Genomic DNA, 17,611 nt, shown 5'->3' on the forward strand with positions numbered 1-17,611 from the left:
TCCCAAACGTGTCTTCCAGTACTCCCCTCCTAATCACCTGTTAGTTGGTATCTAACATATATAGAAATTGCACATAGAATTAGCTTTTGGAACTGATTCAGAATATTCACAGGTTTTTTCCCATTACACCTTTACCCGATTCTTAACCATCCTGAACAGCACAATCAGAGCGGCCTTATTTCATGTTGCCTCAGCGCTGGTTACTTCAAGGCAATGTGATCTAGTTCCTGGTTTAAATGGAAACTAGTCAATTGGATATTTGTTTGATTTGCTGTCAAAGAATCAATTTTAGATTCATTTGGAATTTAACTCCACGTACAGTGTAAATATGAATCAATAGCGTAACACTGTTGCAAAAAAAGCAAACATAATTCTGGGATGTATTAGCAGGAGTGTTGTAAGCAAGACACGAGAAGTAATTTTTCTGCTCTACTCCCACTGATTAGGCCTCAACTGGAGTATTCTGTCCAGTTCTGGGCGCCGCATTTCAGGAAAGATGTGAACAAATTAGAGAAAGACCAGAGAAGAGCACCAAAAATGATTAACAGTCTAGAAAACGTGACCTATGAGGGAAGATTGAAAAAAAATGGGTTTGTTTAGTCTGGAAAAGAGAAGACTGAGAGGGGATGATAACAGTTTTCAAGTACATAAAAGATTGTTACAAGGAGGAGGGAGAAAAATTGTTCTTCTTAACCTCTGAGGATAGGACAAGAAGCAATGGGCTTAAATTGCGGCAAGGTTTAGGTTGAACATTAGGAAGAACTTCCTAACTGTCAGGGTGGTTAAGCACTGGAACAAATTGCCTAGGGAGGTTGTGGAATCTCCATCCTTGGAGATTTTTAAGAGCAGGTTAGACAAACACCTGTCAGGGATGGTCTCTAGATAATACTTAGTATTGGACTAGATGACCTCTCGAGGTCGCTTCCAGTCCTATGATTCTATGATTATGATGGTTAGAGATAGGCAAACTGATTAGGAAAAATAAGGACTGGGCCAAACCAGTTCTCAAATAGTTTTTTCCCCCAGAACTGGATTGAATGGACACCAAAGTCTTCTCTATCCCTCAACTTATTATACTGTTGACTTTTTAAATAATGAACTTTTTCTTATAATTCTCTTGTATTGGTGGGATAATACAATACAAGCACCCTCTGGTGGCCAAAGAGCCTACCTTCAATTATATTCTGTTCAAATTTGGTGATTATATTGTTATTAAATATTCTTCACATATTATTTTCACTCTGTCAAATAGATTTACTATATATTCAAAATATAATCATTTTATAATTCTAAAATGTTCTTCATTTAACAAACCTTTTGACAATTTAAAACTATTTAGAAAATAAAAGCAACAAGAATTCACTTTTGGGGTTACAAGTGTAGAATCAGCAGCAGAACAAGGGTCACAATAATATTGTACTATATATTACTATAGGAATATATACTTTGCACTTAAATACATTTAAGTCTGAGAATCTCAATACATTTAAATTGTTAATGAATTATACATTACTGGAGTCGTACAGTTGACACTGAAGGCACAATCTGAAGACACATCTGAAGATTCTTAATTACAAGGGATAACAGAAGATAAGGAAAGAACCTACCTTGATTCCCAAAGCTCAGGTTGAATCTGTAAGGCTGCCAGGAAGAAAACCATTTGCAAACTTGTAAACCGAACTAGTCTGTGTAACAAGTGACTAAGATACAACAAAAAAGGAAACCCCAATTACCATTTGTACAGTTACTTCTCAGAACAGAGCAGCACTTTAAATATGTTTTAGATCTGACAACAGTGAGGGTCAATAGAGATTTCTATTATAAACTGGACAAATTAATATTTTATGTTTGCAGGAAAAAATCATAAATGTATATTTGTTGCATTTTACTTACCACAAACTGCAGTAACTCAGTGTGCATGTTGACATATAGTACAGAAAGATATATAGTATCAGTTGTAAGGTCCTGAGCCAAAATATTTTAGAGTATATTTGAAAATTTGGGGCCCATTCAGTGCACCTATGAGTTTGTCGAGACTGCACAGTTAAATTGATTGTTTTTAACTTGAGTTATGTATCTCATGATGGAGTGCATCTACACTCTGCTCACATATGTGCTTTGAGGATTTGCTTGTTGGGTCATGTATTGATTCAGGCAAAATACTCAGCTGAGTTAGGCACCATGACTTCTGGCCACATAGCTCAGAGTTCCTAGCTCTAGATGATTTTGCACAGCCTGCTGGGAGACTTTGTCTGTTCACAGTGGACTTGTGAGCAGAGAGGTGAAAGTAGCTTTTAAGCTATTGTTAAATTTAGTGCAAAATACACAAGTCTTAAATAGCTTGCACTTCTAGAGTGCCTTTAATCCAAAGACTTCAAAGCACTAATTCTCACAATCCACCTGTAAAGACAATATTTTACAAATGGATGAACAGAGGTTAAGTGATTCATCCAAGGTAATGCAAGAAGGTAGAGGGAGAGCCAGGAACAGCAGCCATGAGTTCTGTCTTCTAGGCCCTTGCCATAACCCATAACTCCATGTCTAGTTGGCAGCCGGTGTCAAGTGGAGTGCCCCAGGGGTCGGTCCTGGGGCCGGTTTTGTTCAATATCTTCATAAATGATCTGGAGGATGGTGTGGATTGCACTCTCAGCAAATTTGCGGACGATACTAAACTGGGAGGAGTGGTAGATACGCTGGAGGGGAGGGATAGGATACAGAAGGACCTAGACAAATTGGAGGATTGGGCCAAAAGAAATCTGATGAGGTTCAATAAGGATAAGTGCAGGGTCCTGCACTTAGGACGGAAGAATCCAATGCACCGCTACAGACTAGGGACCGAATGGCTAGGCAGCAGTTCTGCGGAAAAGGACCTAGGGGTGACAGTGGACGAGAAGCTGGATATGAGTCAGCAGTGTGCCCTTGTTGCCAAGAAGGCCAATGGCATTTTGGGATGTATACGTAGGGGCATAGCGAGCAGATCGAGGGACGTGATCGTCCCCCTCTATTCGACATTGGTGAGGCCTCATCTGGAGTACTGTGTCCAGTTTTGGGCCCCACACTACAAGAAGGATGTGGATAAATTGGAGAGAGTCCAGCGAAGGGCAACAAAAATGATTAGGGGTCTAGAACACATGACTTATGAGGAGAGGCTGAGGGAGCTGGGATTGTTTAGCCTGCAGAAGAGAAGAATGAGGGGGGATTTGATAGCTGCTTTCAACTACCTGAAAGGGGGTTCCAAAGAGGATGGCTCTAGACTGTTCTCAATGGTAGCAGATGACAGAACGAGGAGTAATGGCTTCAAGTTGCAGTGGGGGAGGTTTAGATTGGATATTAGGAAAAACTTTTTCACTAAGAGGGTGGTGAAACACTGGAATGCGTTGCCTAGGGAGGTGGTGGAATCTCCTTCCTTGGAAGTTTTTAAGGTCAGGCTTGACAAAGCCCTGGCTGGGATGATTTAACTGGGAATTGGTCCTGCTTCGAGCAGGGGGTTGGACTAGATGACCTTCAGGGGTCCCTTCCAACCCTGATATTCTATGATTCTATGATTCTATGATTCTAACCCTATTCTAGATAACATTCCCTTCCAATGGAGAACCAGCCTTAAATCTCAATACCTCTATATTTATGCATTTATTATTGATTTATACTACAGTACTGCTCAGAGGTTCAAGTCAAGATCAGGGCCTCATGCTAAACACTACACAAACACATGGAAAGATGTGGTGTGATATCCTGACCCCACTGAAGTCAATGGCAAAACTTTAACTGACTTCCATAGGGCCAGGATTTTACCCTTGGTCCTTGCTCAAATAACCCATACAGCACAGTGTGGTAAAATATTTATTTACAACTAGACTGTATGACTATAATCATATCTCTACACAGGGATTTATCTCCGTTAGTAATGCCTTAATTTAAATGACTTGATGTTAATTTCTATCACACAAAAAAATCCATTCACATTCAGAAAATAGTGTAACTGGTAATTTTCATAATTTCTACATGCACAATCGTGAGAATAAAAGGATTGAGCCTTAATTTAGTTACAGAATAACATGGTGTTTACTGTAATCTGCTTCTACATGCCTACTCTGATACTTAGACATAGCTGAAGGTAAGATGTTTGGAATTTATTGAAATGTTTCTTTCTTGTATAGTTACATTGCTTAACTGACCTTTCTGTCTGGTGTGTTAAATAAATAATAGATTCATAGATCATAAAGCCAGAAGAAGGGAGTACTGTGATTATCTAGTCTGACCTCCTGTATAATGAAGGTCATAGAACTTCTGAGTCACTGATAACTTGGAAGAAAATGATCTTGAATGTTTATGGATCAGTGTCCTAACAGATGAAGCATCAGATGGGCTAAAAGGTGGTGTCTTCTGTGCATCACCAAATCACGCTAGAGAACAGGGTGGCTGTTTCCTTATGTATCTATTCAAAATGTTCAGGAAAAAAGGCTGCATGATCATGGGGGACTTCAATATAAGTGACATATGCTGGCAGTCTCATGCTGCCAGTACTAAAACATCCTTGGAATTTCTAAACATTGTAGATGACAATTTCCTAATTCAAGAAGTGTTGCAGCCAACATGGGGGGGATTCTTTTCCTAACAGATAAAGAGGAACTGATCTTAGAACTAAAAATTAATGGTAGCTTAGGAACAAGTGATCATGACTTGATTATATTTATAATGTGCAAGAAGAATAAAGAAAAGGAGTACTTGTGGCATCTTAGAGACAGCTCACTTCATCAGATGCATCCGAGCTGTAGCTCATGAAAGCTTATGCTCAAATAAATTTGCTAGTCTCTAAGGTGCCACAAGTACTCCTTTTCTCTTTGCGAATAAAGACTAACACGGCTGCTACTCTGAAAAAAGAATAAAGTGATATATATATACACGGTAAGCAGACCCAGTTAAAAAAAATTATATATATATTTACACACACACACACTTTAGTGCTTTAATAGGGCCGATTTCACAAACCTGAAAAAATTTATGAGCCAAATGGTCTGGAAGAAAGAATTTAATCAGAAAAATGTGAATCATAATTGGGAATCATTTCTAGATGACCAAAAAGCCGCAATCAAGGAAGAAGGCTGTGCTGATTTTAAAAAATGACCTGGTTTAGAGGGGAAGTCAAGGCAGCTCTAATATCATATATATAAGCACATGGAAGAAAGGGGAAGTTGATAGTAATGCATATAAATTGGATATTAGGAATTGTAGAAAACTGATAAGAGAAGCAAGGGACACAAGCAGAAATCTGTGGCCAGCAGAGTAAAGGACAATAAGAAGGAGTTTTAAAAATATAGTAGGGGGAAAAAAGAATTTTGAGAATGGTACTGGTCCATTGGTAAAATTATCAATAAAAGACAGAAGTGTTAAATTAATACTTCTGGTCTGTATTTGGAGAATAAACAGATGATACATTGCGGTGATAACACTCTTTCCATTCCACTAGTATCTCAGAAGATGTTAAATGGAAGGTATTAAATCAGACATTTTAAAATCAGCAGGTCCAGATAATTTGCATCCAAGAGTTTTAAATGAGCTGGCTGATGATCTCACAGTTGATGCTGGTTTTCAATAAGTCTTGGATTACTGAGGAATTTCAAGAAGACTGGAAAAACACAAATGTGTCCATTTTTAAAAAAAGTAAATGGGATGACCCAGGTAATTAGAGGCCTGTCAGCCTGACATCAATCCCTTGCAAGATAATGGAATGGCTGATATTCCATTTGCTGGGAGGGCAGTGTGAGAGCCTGAGTGAGTGTCTGATTGGCTGCTAGCCTGCAGGGGGCGGGCATTAGGGTGTCTGTTTGTTTGCGTCAGGGAAGCCTGGCTGTTTAAAAAGAGCCAGAGCTTCGCGAACCAGCTGAGCGGCAGCGAACCAGCAGAGCAGCGGGGACAGCAGAGCAGCTCACAGCAGGATTTTGCCTGGGAGTTCGCCTGGAGTGAGCCCAGTGAGGCTTACGTCTTGCAAACTGCTCTGAGGAAGCTCGTAGTAGGAAGGTGATATGGAAGGGCGGGGTTCAGCTGTTGTGACCTGCACTGGATGTGCCATGTTTGTCTTTCTTCCACAGGACAGAAGCGACTTTGTCTGTACAAAGTGCAAGCTGGTCTCCATATTGGAAGAGAAGATTGAAGGTCTGGAGCAACAGATAACGACCCTGCGTTGCATACGAGAAACTGAGGATTTTCTAGACAAAACTCAGGATAGGCTTCTAGGGGCACAAAGCTCTAAAGATATAGAGCAGGTTGCACACAGGAGCCAAGAGGCCAGTGAAGAAGCTTGGCAACATGTGACCTCCAGAAGAGGTAAGCGGAATGTCCGGGTTCCAGTAACACAGACACAGGTAACTAACCGCTTTCATGTTCTCTCCACAGGTACTGTTGCGGAGAGTGGACCAGATGATATGTCTGGGGCAAGAAAGCAGAAGGAGACTCCGCTGGTTGGAAGGCATGAGATGCGATGTCCTGAGGTTGGGGGTTCCACGACCACCACTCCCAAGAGGAGAAGGCGGGTGGTGGTGGTCGGGGACTCTCTCCTCCGGGGGACTGAGTCATCTATCTGCCGCCCTGACAGGGAAAACCGAGAAGTCTGCTGCTTGCCGGGGGCTAAGATTCGCGATGTGACGGAGAGACTGCCGAGACTCATCAAGCCCTCGGATCGCTACCCCTTCCTGCTTCTCCACGTGGGCACCAATGATACTGCCAAGAATGACCTTGAGCGGATCACTGCGGACTACGTGGCTCTGGGAAGAAGGATAAAGGAGTTTGAGGCGCAAGTGGTGTTCTCGTCCATCCTCCCCGTGGAAGGAAAAGGCCTGGGTAGGGACCGTCGAATCGTGGAAGTCAACGAATGGCTACGCAGGTGGTGTCGGAGAGAAGGCTTTGGATTCTTTGACCATGGGATGGTGTTCCATGAAGGAGGAGTGCTGGGCAGAGACGGGCTCCATCTTACGAAGAGAGGGAAGAGCATCTTTGCCAGCAGGCTGGCTAACCTAGTGAGGAGGGCTTTAAACTAGGTTCACCGGGGGAAGGAGACCAAAGCCCTGAGGTAAGTGGGAAAGAGGGATACCGGGAGGAAGCACAGGCAGAAATGTCTGTGAGGGGAGGGCTCCTGCCTCATACTGGGAATGAGGGGCGATCAACAGGTTATCTCAAGTGCTTATATACAAATGCACAAAGCCTTGGAAACAAGCAGGGAGAACTGGAGGTCCTGGTAATGTCAAGGAACTATGATGTGATTGGAATCACAGAGACTTGGTGGGATAACTCACATGACTGGAGTACTGTCATGGATGGTTATAAACTGTTCAGGAAGGACAGGCAGGGCAGAAAAGGTGGGGGAGTAGCACTGTATGTAAGGGAGCAGTATGACTGCTCAGAGCTCCGGTACGAAACTGTAGAAAAACCTGAGTGTCTCTGGATTAAGTTTAGAAGTGTGTGCAACAAGAGTGATGTAGTGGTGGGAGTCTGCTATAGACCACCGGACCAGGGGGATGAGGTAGATGAGGCTTTCTTCTGGCAGCTCACGGAAGCTACTAGATCGCATGCCCTGATTCTCATGGGTGACTTTAATTTTCCTGATATCTGCTGGGAGAGCAATACTGCGGTGCATAGACAATCCAGGAAGTTTTTGGAAAGCGTAGGGGACAATTTCCTGGTGCAAGTGCTAGAGGAGCCAACTAGGGGGGGCGCTTTTCTTGACCTGCTGCTCACAAACCAGGTAGAATTAGTGGGGGAAGCAAAAGTGGATGGGAATCTGGGAGGCAGTGACCATGAGTTGGTTGAGTTCAGGATCCTGACGCAGGGAAGAAAGGTAAGCAGCAGGATACGGACCCTGGACTTCAGGAAAGCAGACTTCGACTCCCTCAGGGAACAGATGGCCAGGATCCCCTGGGGGACTAACTTGAAGGGGAAAGGAGTCCAGGAGAGCTGGCTGTATTTCAAGGAATCCCTGTTGAGGTTACAGGGACAAACCATCCCGATGAGTCGAAAGAATAGTAAATATGGCAGGCGACCGGCTTGGCTTAACGGTGAAATCCTAGCGGATCTTAAACATAAAAAAGAAGCTTACAAGAAGTGGAAGGTTGGACATATGACCAGGGAAGAGTATAAAAATATTGCTCGGGCATGTAGGAATGAAATCAGGAGGGCCAAATCGCACCTGGAGCTGCAGCTAGCGAGAGATGTCAAGAGTAACAAGAAGGGTTTCTTCAGGTATGTTGGCAACAAGAAGAAAGCCAAGGAAAGTGTGGGACCCTTACTGAATAAGGGAGGCAACCTAGTGACAGAGGATGTGGAAAAAGCTAATGTACTCAATGCTTTTTTTGCCTCTGTTTTCACGAACAAGGTCAGCTCCCAGACTGCTACGCTGGGCATCACAAAATGGGGAAGAGATGGCCAGCCCTCTGTGGAGATAGAGGTGGTTAGGGACTATTTAGAAAAGCTGGACGTGCACAAGTCCATGGGGCCGGACGAGTTGCATCCAAGAGTGCTGAAGGAATTGGCGGCTGTGATTGCAGAGCCATTGGCCATTATCTTTGAAAACTCGTGGCGAACCGGGGAAGTCCCGGATGACTGGAAAAAGGCTAATGTAGTGCCAATCTTTAAAAAAGGGAAGAAGGAGGATCCTGGGAACTACAGGCCAGTCAGCCTCACCTCAGTCCCTGGAAAAATCATGGAGCAGGTCCTCAAAGAATCAATCTTGAAGTACTTGCATGAGAGGAAAGTGATCAGGAAGAGCCAGCATGGATTCACCAAGGGAAGGTCATGCCTGACTAATCTAATCGCCTTTTATCATGAGATTACTGGTTCTGTGGATGAAGGGAAAGCAGTGGATGTATTGTTTCTTGACTTTAGCAAAGCTTTTGACACGGTCTCCCACAGTATTCTTGTCAGCAAGTTAAGGAAGTATGGGCTGGATGAATGCACTATAGGGTGGGTAGAAAGCTGGCTAGATTGTCGGGCTCAACGGGTAGTGATCAATGGCTCCATGTCTGGTTGGCAGCCGGTGTCAAGTGGAGTGCCCCAGGGGTCGGTCCTGGGGCCGGTTTTGTTCAATATCTTCATAAATGATCTGGAGGATGGTGTGGATTGCACTCTCAGCAAATTTGCGGACGATACTAAACTGGGAGGAGTGGTAGATACGCTGGAGGGGAGGGATAGGATACAGAAGGACCTAGACAAATTGGAGGATTGGGCCAAAAGAAATCTGATGAGGTTCAATAAGGATAAGTGCAGGGTCCTGCACTTAGGATGGAAGAATCCAATGCACCGCTACAGACTAGGGACCGAATGGCTAGGCAGCAGTTCTGCGGAAAAGGACCTAGGGGTGACAGTGGACGAGAAGCTGGATATGAGTCAGCAGTGTGCCCTTGTTGCCAAGAAGGCCAATGGCATTTTGGGATGTATACGTAGGGGCATAGCGAGCAGATCGAGGGACGTGATCGTCCCCCTCTATTCGACATTGGTGAGGCCTCATCTGGAGTACTGTGTCCAGTTTTGGGCCCCACACTACAAGAAGGATGTGGATAAATTGGAGAGAGTCCAGCGAAGGGCAACAAAAATGATTAGGGGTCTAGAATACATGACTTATGAGGAGAGGCTGAGGGAGCTGGGATTGTTTAGCCTGCAGAAAAGAAGAATGAGGGGGGATTTGATAGCTGCTTTCAACTACCTGAAAGGGGGTTCCAAAGAGGATGGCTCTAGACTGTTCTCAATGGTAGCAGATGACAGAACGAGGAGTAATGGCCTCAAGTTGCAGTGGGGGAGGTTTAGATTAGATATTAGGAAAAACTTTTTCACTAAGAGGGTGGTGAAACACTGGAATGCGTTGCCTAGGGAGGTGGTGGAATCTCCTTCCTTGGAAGTTTTTAAGGTCAGGCTTGACAAAGCCCTGGCTGGGATGATTTAACTGGGAATTGGTCCTGCTTCGAGCAGGGGGTTGGACTAGATGACCTTCAGGGGTCCCTTCCAACCCTGATATTCTCTGATTCTATGATTCTATGATATGGGAGTCGATTAATGAAGAATTAAAGGAAGTTAATGTAATTAATGCACATCAACATGGATTTATGGAAAATAGATGCTGTCAAACTAACTTGATATTTTTTGATGAGCTTACAAATTTGGTTGATAAATAGTGTTAAATAGTGATATACTTAGACTTCTGTAATGTGTTTGACTTGGTACCACACAACATTTTCATTAGAAAACTAGAATGATATAAAATTAACATAGCACATGTTAAATGGATTAAAAACTTGCTAATTGATAGGTCTCAAAGTGTAAACTGGGACTCATCATTGAATGAGTGTGTTTCCAGTGGGGTCCCGCAGGGTTCAGTTCTTGGCCCTATACTATTTAACATTATTGTCAACAAACTGGAAGAAAACAAAGTCATCACTGATAACATTTGCAGATAATACAAAAATTGGGGGAGTCGTAAACAATGAAGAAGAGGACAGGGCACTGAGTCAGAGTGATTTGGATCACTTGGTAAACTCTGCAAGCAAACAATATGCATTTTAATATGGTTACATGTAAAAGTGTACATATCAGAAGAAAGAATGTAGGCCATATTTACAGGGTGGGGAATTATCCTGGGAAGCAGTGACTCTGAAAAAGATTTGGGGGTTGTGGTGAATAATCAGCTGAACATGAGCTTCCAGTGTGACGCTCTGGCCAAAAGAGCTAATGTAATCCTGGGATGCATAAACAGGGGGATCTTAAGTAGGAGTAGAGAGATTATTTTACCCCTTTATTTGGCACTGGTGTGATTACTGCTGGAATACTGTGTCCAGTTCTGGTGTCCATGGTTCAAGGAGGATATTGCTAAATCGCAGAGAGATCAACGAAGAGCCAAGGGAATGATTAAAGGATTAGAAAACATGACTTGCTTAACGAAGAGAAGGTTAAGGGATGACTTGATTACAGTCTATAAATATCTACATGGGAAACAAATATTTAATAATAGGCTCTTCAATGTAGCAGAGAAAGGTGTAACACAATCCAATGGCTGGAATTTGAAGCTAGACAAATTCAGACTGAAAATAAGGCATATATTTTTATTTTAACAGGGAGAGTAATTAATCATTGGAACAATTTACCAAGGGTTGTCAGACATTCTCCACCACTGACAATTTTTAAATCAAGATTGGATGTTTTCTAAAAGATATGCTCTAGGAATTATTTTGGGGAAGTTTTATGGAATTGGGAAAACAAATATTTGGAAAAGCAAGGGAGCCACCTTGTGGAAATAGTGTTCACCTAGCTAAAACAAAGAGCTTACAATAGAGCTTAAAGCAGCCACAGAAATCACATGATAAAAAGGAACCATATCACAACAAATTATGCTTTATTTTATTATAATTTATACTTTATGAGTCTGTTTTACCTCAGAAAAATATACTGCTGTAAATCAGAAATTAGAGAAGGAAAAGACCTATTAGCTTATCCACTTCATTTCTCTGCTCATGCAGGCATGTTCTCATCTGTACATTTTCTTTGCTTGCCTCTTGCCCATCTAGTTTTATATCCTTCAAGTGAATGGGACTTCTATCACTTTCCCCAGGAGATTCTTCCATAGTGCAATGAACCTCAATGATAGGAAACTATATCTGATATTCAAAATGTTGTTCCCTTTCTTGGTTTCATTTACCCATGCCTAGTCATACCGCTGCATACTGTACCACACTAAATAATTCATCCTTCTCCAAGGTGCTTTACACCTTCATAATTTGTAAACTGTTGTTACCTCTTTTGTCATCTCTTAGTCAAATTATATATATAATCTTTTCTCACAAATTAATCCCTCAAACCTCTAATCATTTTTATTGCTCTTCTCTGAACTCATTCCATGTTGTCAATATCTTTCTGGGAAGGTGGCCAGAACTGAATGTAATATTTCAGGTTCAGTAGCACCAGAGTTGTATAAAATAAACTTAGCACTTCACTGCCTCTTGAGGTAATGTTTGCGCATGTGTAGCCCAAATACTGTATTAGTATTTTTGCTGCTATGTCACATCGCAAACACATCTCACTTGGTGTCCACTATCATCTCTAGGTCTCTTTCAGCATTACTACTTTCCAGGGGTGCCTTTCAATTGAATATATGTATTTCAGTCAGGATAATACAAGCTTTATCTTTTGCTTTCATGAAAGGCTATATTCATCCCCAGGGCAATTTTCTGCCCCTCTGAGAATTGCCTCAGTAAAAATTGCAGCCTATTCTACATATTGTCCTTTGGCCAACGGCACAGATATACAGTCCTTGCTCTGAGGAATGCCATTCCCTTCTCAAAAGGAGTAACAAGAGCCATTACTGTAGTGAAGTGTCTCACTTGTATGATGCTCTTAGTTCCTGCAGTGCAAGAGAGAAACCATTTAAAATTATATTTATTCAGTCTAGGGACACATGCTGTGGATTGACGATAAGCTCTTTGGGGCAGGGACTGTCTCTTTATGTATTTGTACAGTGCCTACCACGGAGAATTCCTGGTCCATGATAGGCTCCTAGGCACTACCATACTACAAACTAATACATAAATAATAATGGATGGTGAGTTTTGGACCATACTTACGAGGTTTAAAAGGTGAGGTTGCCACTACTTCTAGTTTGCTGCTTCTGCCACCATAGGAAATGTGGGAGAAGCATAGAGTCTTGCTCTATGTTGGAGAGGAAGGATGGTTTTGTGTTTTAAAGCAAAGCATCTATTCTGGGATCTATTCCCATGTAATTTCCTTTGTGATCTTTAATCTGCTTTGCACCTTGGATTGTCCTTTGCACCTGTGAACTGTGGGTGTAAAGTGCTGACTTTGTGTACATGTGTGGGAAACTGCAATCTGATAGCATTTACGCTCACTTTGCACAGGCATAGATGACCAAAGAAAGTGCACAACAGGGACAAATCAGGCCCTCCGTGACTGTTCTCTTTTCTCTAAAAGAGATATTATTTACCCAACTGACAAGGGAGTTTTGAGAGTTAATTAATAAATTGTAAAATATTTTGACATCTTCTGATGGAACAAATGATAGAAGAACAAGAGATTATTATACTATTATGTTGCAAATTAGTTATTGTCAGACAAGTAGGTCATGCTGTGTAATCAACATAATCCTGATCAACACATAGGTCAAGGGGAATAGCTAACTGTTTGTGTAAAAGCTTCTTCTGCCATGAATTACTTGACCCAAGAAACTGGAGATAAGGTTTTCCTTTTCTGGCAGGCTTTAAGGACATGAATAGACTGTATACGTCAAATGTTTCCATTTCTTGGGCCCAATTCATTCCTGTATGGTTGATCCTTAGTTTTCAACATTAAGCTTCCACAGGTGCACGCTGGTGCCCTCTCTTATCTTCATCGGTTTGCTAAACATTCTGCGGGGATTCAGTCCTGGAGCACACGCTGGAAAAATCCCATAACAAAAAAATAACCGATCAACCAACCCTTAGCAAAGTAGTTAAACTACAAATGTTTAATGTAGGGCATGGCAGCTAAAGTTTCTTCATAATGTGATAAGTTTTATTTATTAGGGAAGCTGAAGGTGGCAGAATGGGAGGGGTAGAAGATGAATCTTGGGTTTTTTCCCCTGTAAAATAAGTATTTACCATTTAGCAATGCCCAGTTCTGATATTTTAATAACTGCTCCTTTACTTCCTGCTTGGTGGCAGATACGCTGTTCCCTGCTGATACAAGAGAGGGAGTTCCCTTTAGGAGCATGACTAACTCTTCGAACCTAAAATCCATCAGGAACAGAAATCAGGAACATTTTAAAGAGTATTTTCATTTAAATTTTTTTAAAGCAGAGTTCAAATTTTTTTTGCAAACATTTGTTCTGAAAATTTTTGTATTTGCTGTTTCCTCCCTTTCCCTATTTTGCCACTGACAAAGGAGAAAAAGAAAAATGGGGAAGAAAGGGGAAAAATCAGGACCCCATTCTTGCTTACCATTCTCAATAAAGCTCTTCAGCACATTAGTACCAATATGGAACTTGCTGATTCATCTATTAAACTGGGCAAATGAGAACTAGGATCTCGTGTTTCCTGGTGGTGCCACAAATGGTCCTTCGAGAATTGTACCTTCAAGGCTATGTACCCTATCCAGGGAACAGTTTGATCTCCAGCTCTTTCAATCTGTAGTTTATCACCAAAGCTCTGTTTAAGGCTTAAGCCAATCTTTAATTGTTAGAGACCAGGATGGGACCTATTTGGGGGCAGATTATTCCACATCTGCACACTGTGAGGTTCTTACCTTTCCTCTGAAGCATCTGGCCCTGGCCACTATCAGAGACAAGATGTTGTATGAAAAAGTATTTCCTTATCAGTTTTGAATTTCCCACCTTTTAATTTAATTTAATTGAGCATTCTTTTCTTGTGTTATGAGACAGGTGGCCCAGAAAGTCCCAATCTACATTCTCTATACCATTCATTATTTTCAATTACTTTGATCATCTCTCCACTTATTCAGCTCCTATTTAAGGTAAACAATCCCAATCTTTTCAATCTCTCTTCAAGTGAGTTTTTACACATCCTTTCTCATTCTCATTTCTCTTCTCTGAACCCCTGTGTAGTTCTGAAATATCCTTTTTCATATGGGGTGACCAGTACTGCACACAGCATTCCAGATGAAGCCACACCATTGACTTACATTTATTGTTATATTTTCTGTATTTTTCTCCATCCATTCCTTACACATACTAACATCTTGTTAGCTTTTTTTGGCCACAGCTGTGTATTGAGCAGAGGTTTTCATTCAGCCAGGGACCCTTTTGTGAACTGTTACAATTAATTTAGAACCCAATAGGGCAGGGGTGGGCAAACTATGGCCCACAGGTCGGATCCGGCCCCTCAGGGCTTTGGATCCGGCCCGCAGGATCACCAACCCTGTGGTGCCGTGGGCCCCGCTCCACTCTGGGAAGCGGACAGCCAATGGGAGCTTCAGGGGAGGTACCCACAGGAAAGAGCAGCGCACTCAGCCCTCTGTCTCCCCTCCCCTGGGGGCCACAGGGACATGGTGCCAGCTGCTTCCTGGAGCGGCGCGGGGCCAGGGACAGGGCAGGCAGGCAGGGAGCCTGCCCTGGCCCCGGTGTGCGCCACTGCCTCCCCAGGTAAGCGGTGCCAGGCCGGAGCCCACACCCCTAACTCCTCCTGTACCCCACACCCCAATCCTCTTCCCTGAGCCCCGTCACACCCCACACCCCTCCTGCACCCCAACCCCCTGCCCTAAGTCCCCTCCCACACCCCGCACCCCTCCCTACACCACTGCCCTGAGCCCCCTCATACACCCCACACCCCTCCTCTGCCCCAACCCCTTGCCCTGAACCCCTTCCTGCACACTGCATCCCCTCCCCACACTCCTTCCCGCACCCCAATCACCTGCCCCAGCCCTACATTCATGGCCCTGCATGCCATTTCCCCACCCAGATGTGGCCCTTGGGCCAAAAAGTTTGCCCACCCCTGCAATAGGGCATATGAATAGTTTAAATGTTTCCCTCCAATGGGGCTTATTTTACATTTGTTGACATTTAATTTCATTTGCCCTTAAGTTGCTCATTCACCTAGCTTGATTAGATATCTGTGAAGTTCTTCACAGTTGTCTCTGGTCCTAAGTAACCAAAATAACTGTGTTATCTCCAGATTTTGCTCACTACTGACCATCCCCTTTCCAGATCAATATATTAAACCTGGATTCTAGTATAGAACCTTTTGCTGTGATGAAAATGACCATTTTATACTACTCTTTGCTCTCTGTTTTCTGTCTCCTAGACAGTTTTTGATCCATGACAATACCTTGCTTCTTATCCCAGGACTATTTAGCTTCATTAGTTGCCTTTTGTGTGGGATCTTGTTGAAGGCCTTTTGGAAGTCTAATAAATTGTCACATGCTTCCCTTTTACAAATACGATAACACATTCAAAGAATTCTAAGAGATTAGTGAAACATGACTTTCCTTTAGAAAATCTGTTCTAGTTAGACCCCATCATATGAGGGTTTTCCAGGTATTGTGTTATTCTGTCTTTAATTATAAATTCATCCAATTTGCCATGTACAGGCTTACTGGTCTGTAATTCTTCAGATCACGCCTATAGTCTTTATAAAATCTGGGTACAATACTTGCTGTCCTCTAGTACAGTATCTGTTTTTAATGAGAGATTGCAAATTTCTATTATCGACTCAGGTATTAAGTGCCAGGTATTCAGAACTCCTGGATGTATATATCCTCTGGCCCTGGTGAGATACTGCAATTTAATTTATCGATTTCCTCCAGCACCTCTTCTTCGGACAGCTCAGTCTCCAAGAACCACATCTTTATTACCAGAGAAGAGCAGGTCTGGGGTAGGTGTGGTGAAAACTGATGCAAAGAAATCATTTAACTTTTCAGCAACCTTCCTTAATTAATCCCTTTAGCCCTTGGTTATCCACAGACCCACCGATTTTTTTGCAGGCTTCCTTCGTCTGATATACTTAAAGATATTAAAATGAAGGTATTCTGTAACTATTTGGGGCTAGAATTACAAAGGGACTAAGAAAAGGAGTACTTGTGGCACCTCAGAGATGAACAAATTTATTTGAGCATAGGCTTTCATGAGCTACAGCTCACTTCATTGGATGCATTCAGTGGAAAATACAGTGGGGAGATTTATATACATAGAGAACATGAAACTATGGGTGTTACCATACACACTGTAACCAGAGTGATCACTTAAGGTGATCCACTCCTAGTCTTTATTCAAGCCTAAGTTAATTGTATCCAGTTTGCAAATTAATTCCAATTCAGCTGTCTCTCGTTGGAGTCTGTTTTTGAAGTTTTTTTGCTGAAGAATTGCCACTTTTAGGTCTGTAATCGAGCGACCAAAGAGATTGAAGTTGCTCTCTGACTGGTTTTGAATGTTATAATTCTTGACGTCTGATTTGTGTTAATTTATTCTTTTACGTAGAGACTGTCCAGTTTGGCCAATGTACATGGCAGAGGGGCATTGCTGGCACATGATGGCATATATCACATTGGTAAATGAGCAGGTGAACGAGCCTCTGATAGTGTGGCTGATGCCTAGGTTTGAGAATTCTGGATTTTGTGGCCTTTTAAGAAATAGGACATTATTTATAATACCCATTCAGGTGGGCACTCTGCTCACAAGACCCAGGCTTCTGGACCCTAGATTGCATGAACAGCAGAGTAGTTACTAATAAGGACAAGGAGAGTTCTGCACTACTGCGCGATTGTTACTGAACTGAACACACCATCAACTAAGCCAGTACTAGCCTAATGGGGAATCTTTCTCGAAGTATGACACACTAATTCTTACATTACTGGACCAACCAGGAATTGTTTAATCAACAAGGACAGTAGCAAACATTACAATAGCAAGAGAGTGAAGAAAGGTGCCCTTGTTTGCAGATTAATTTTGTACATGCCATGGTCTCTCAGATTTTCTATTGTGAATGGGCCTTTTCACCTCTTATTGGGTGACATCTTCAGTTTCTCTATGAGGAATTTATTTCGTTGGCTGGATGCTAACAGTGTTTATCTATGTTTGCCATCATCTACATGTTGCTCTTGCGATCAGTTACATATCAGGAGCTGTAGCTAGGTC

This window comes from Eretmochelys imbricata, chromosome 1 (genome assembly GCF_965152235.1).
Source record: "Eretmochelys imbricata isolate rEreImb1 chromosome 1, rEreImb1.hap1, whole genome shotgun sequence".
Lineage (NCBI taxonomy): Eukaryota > Metazoa > Chordata > Testudines > Cheloniidae > Eretmochelys > Eretmochelys imbricata.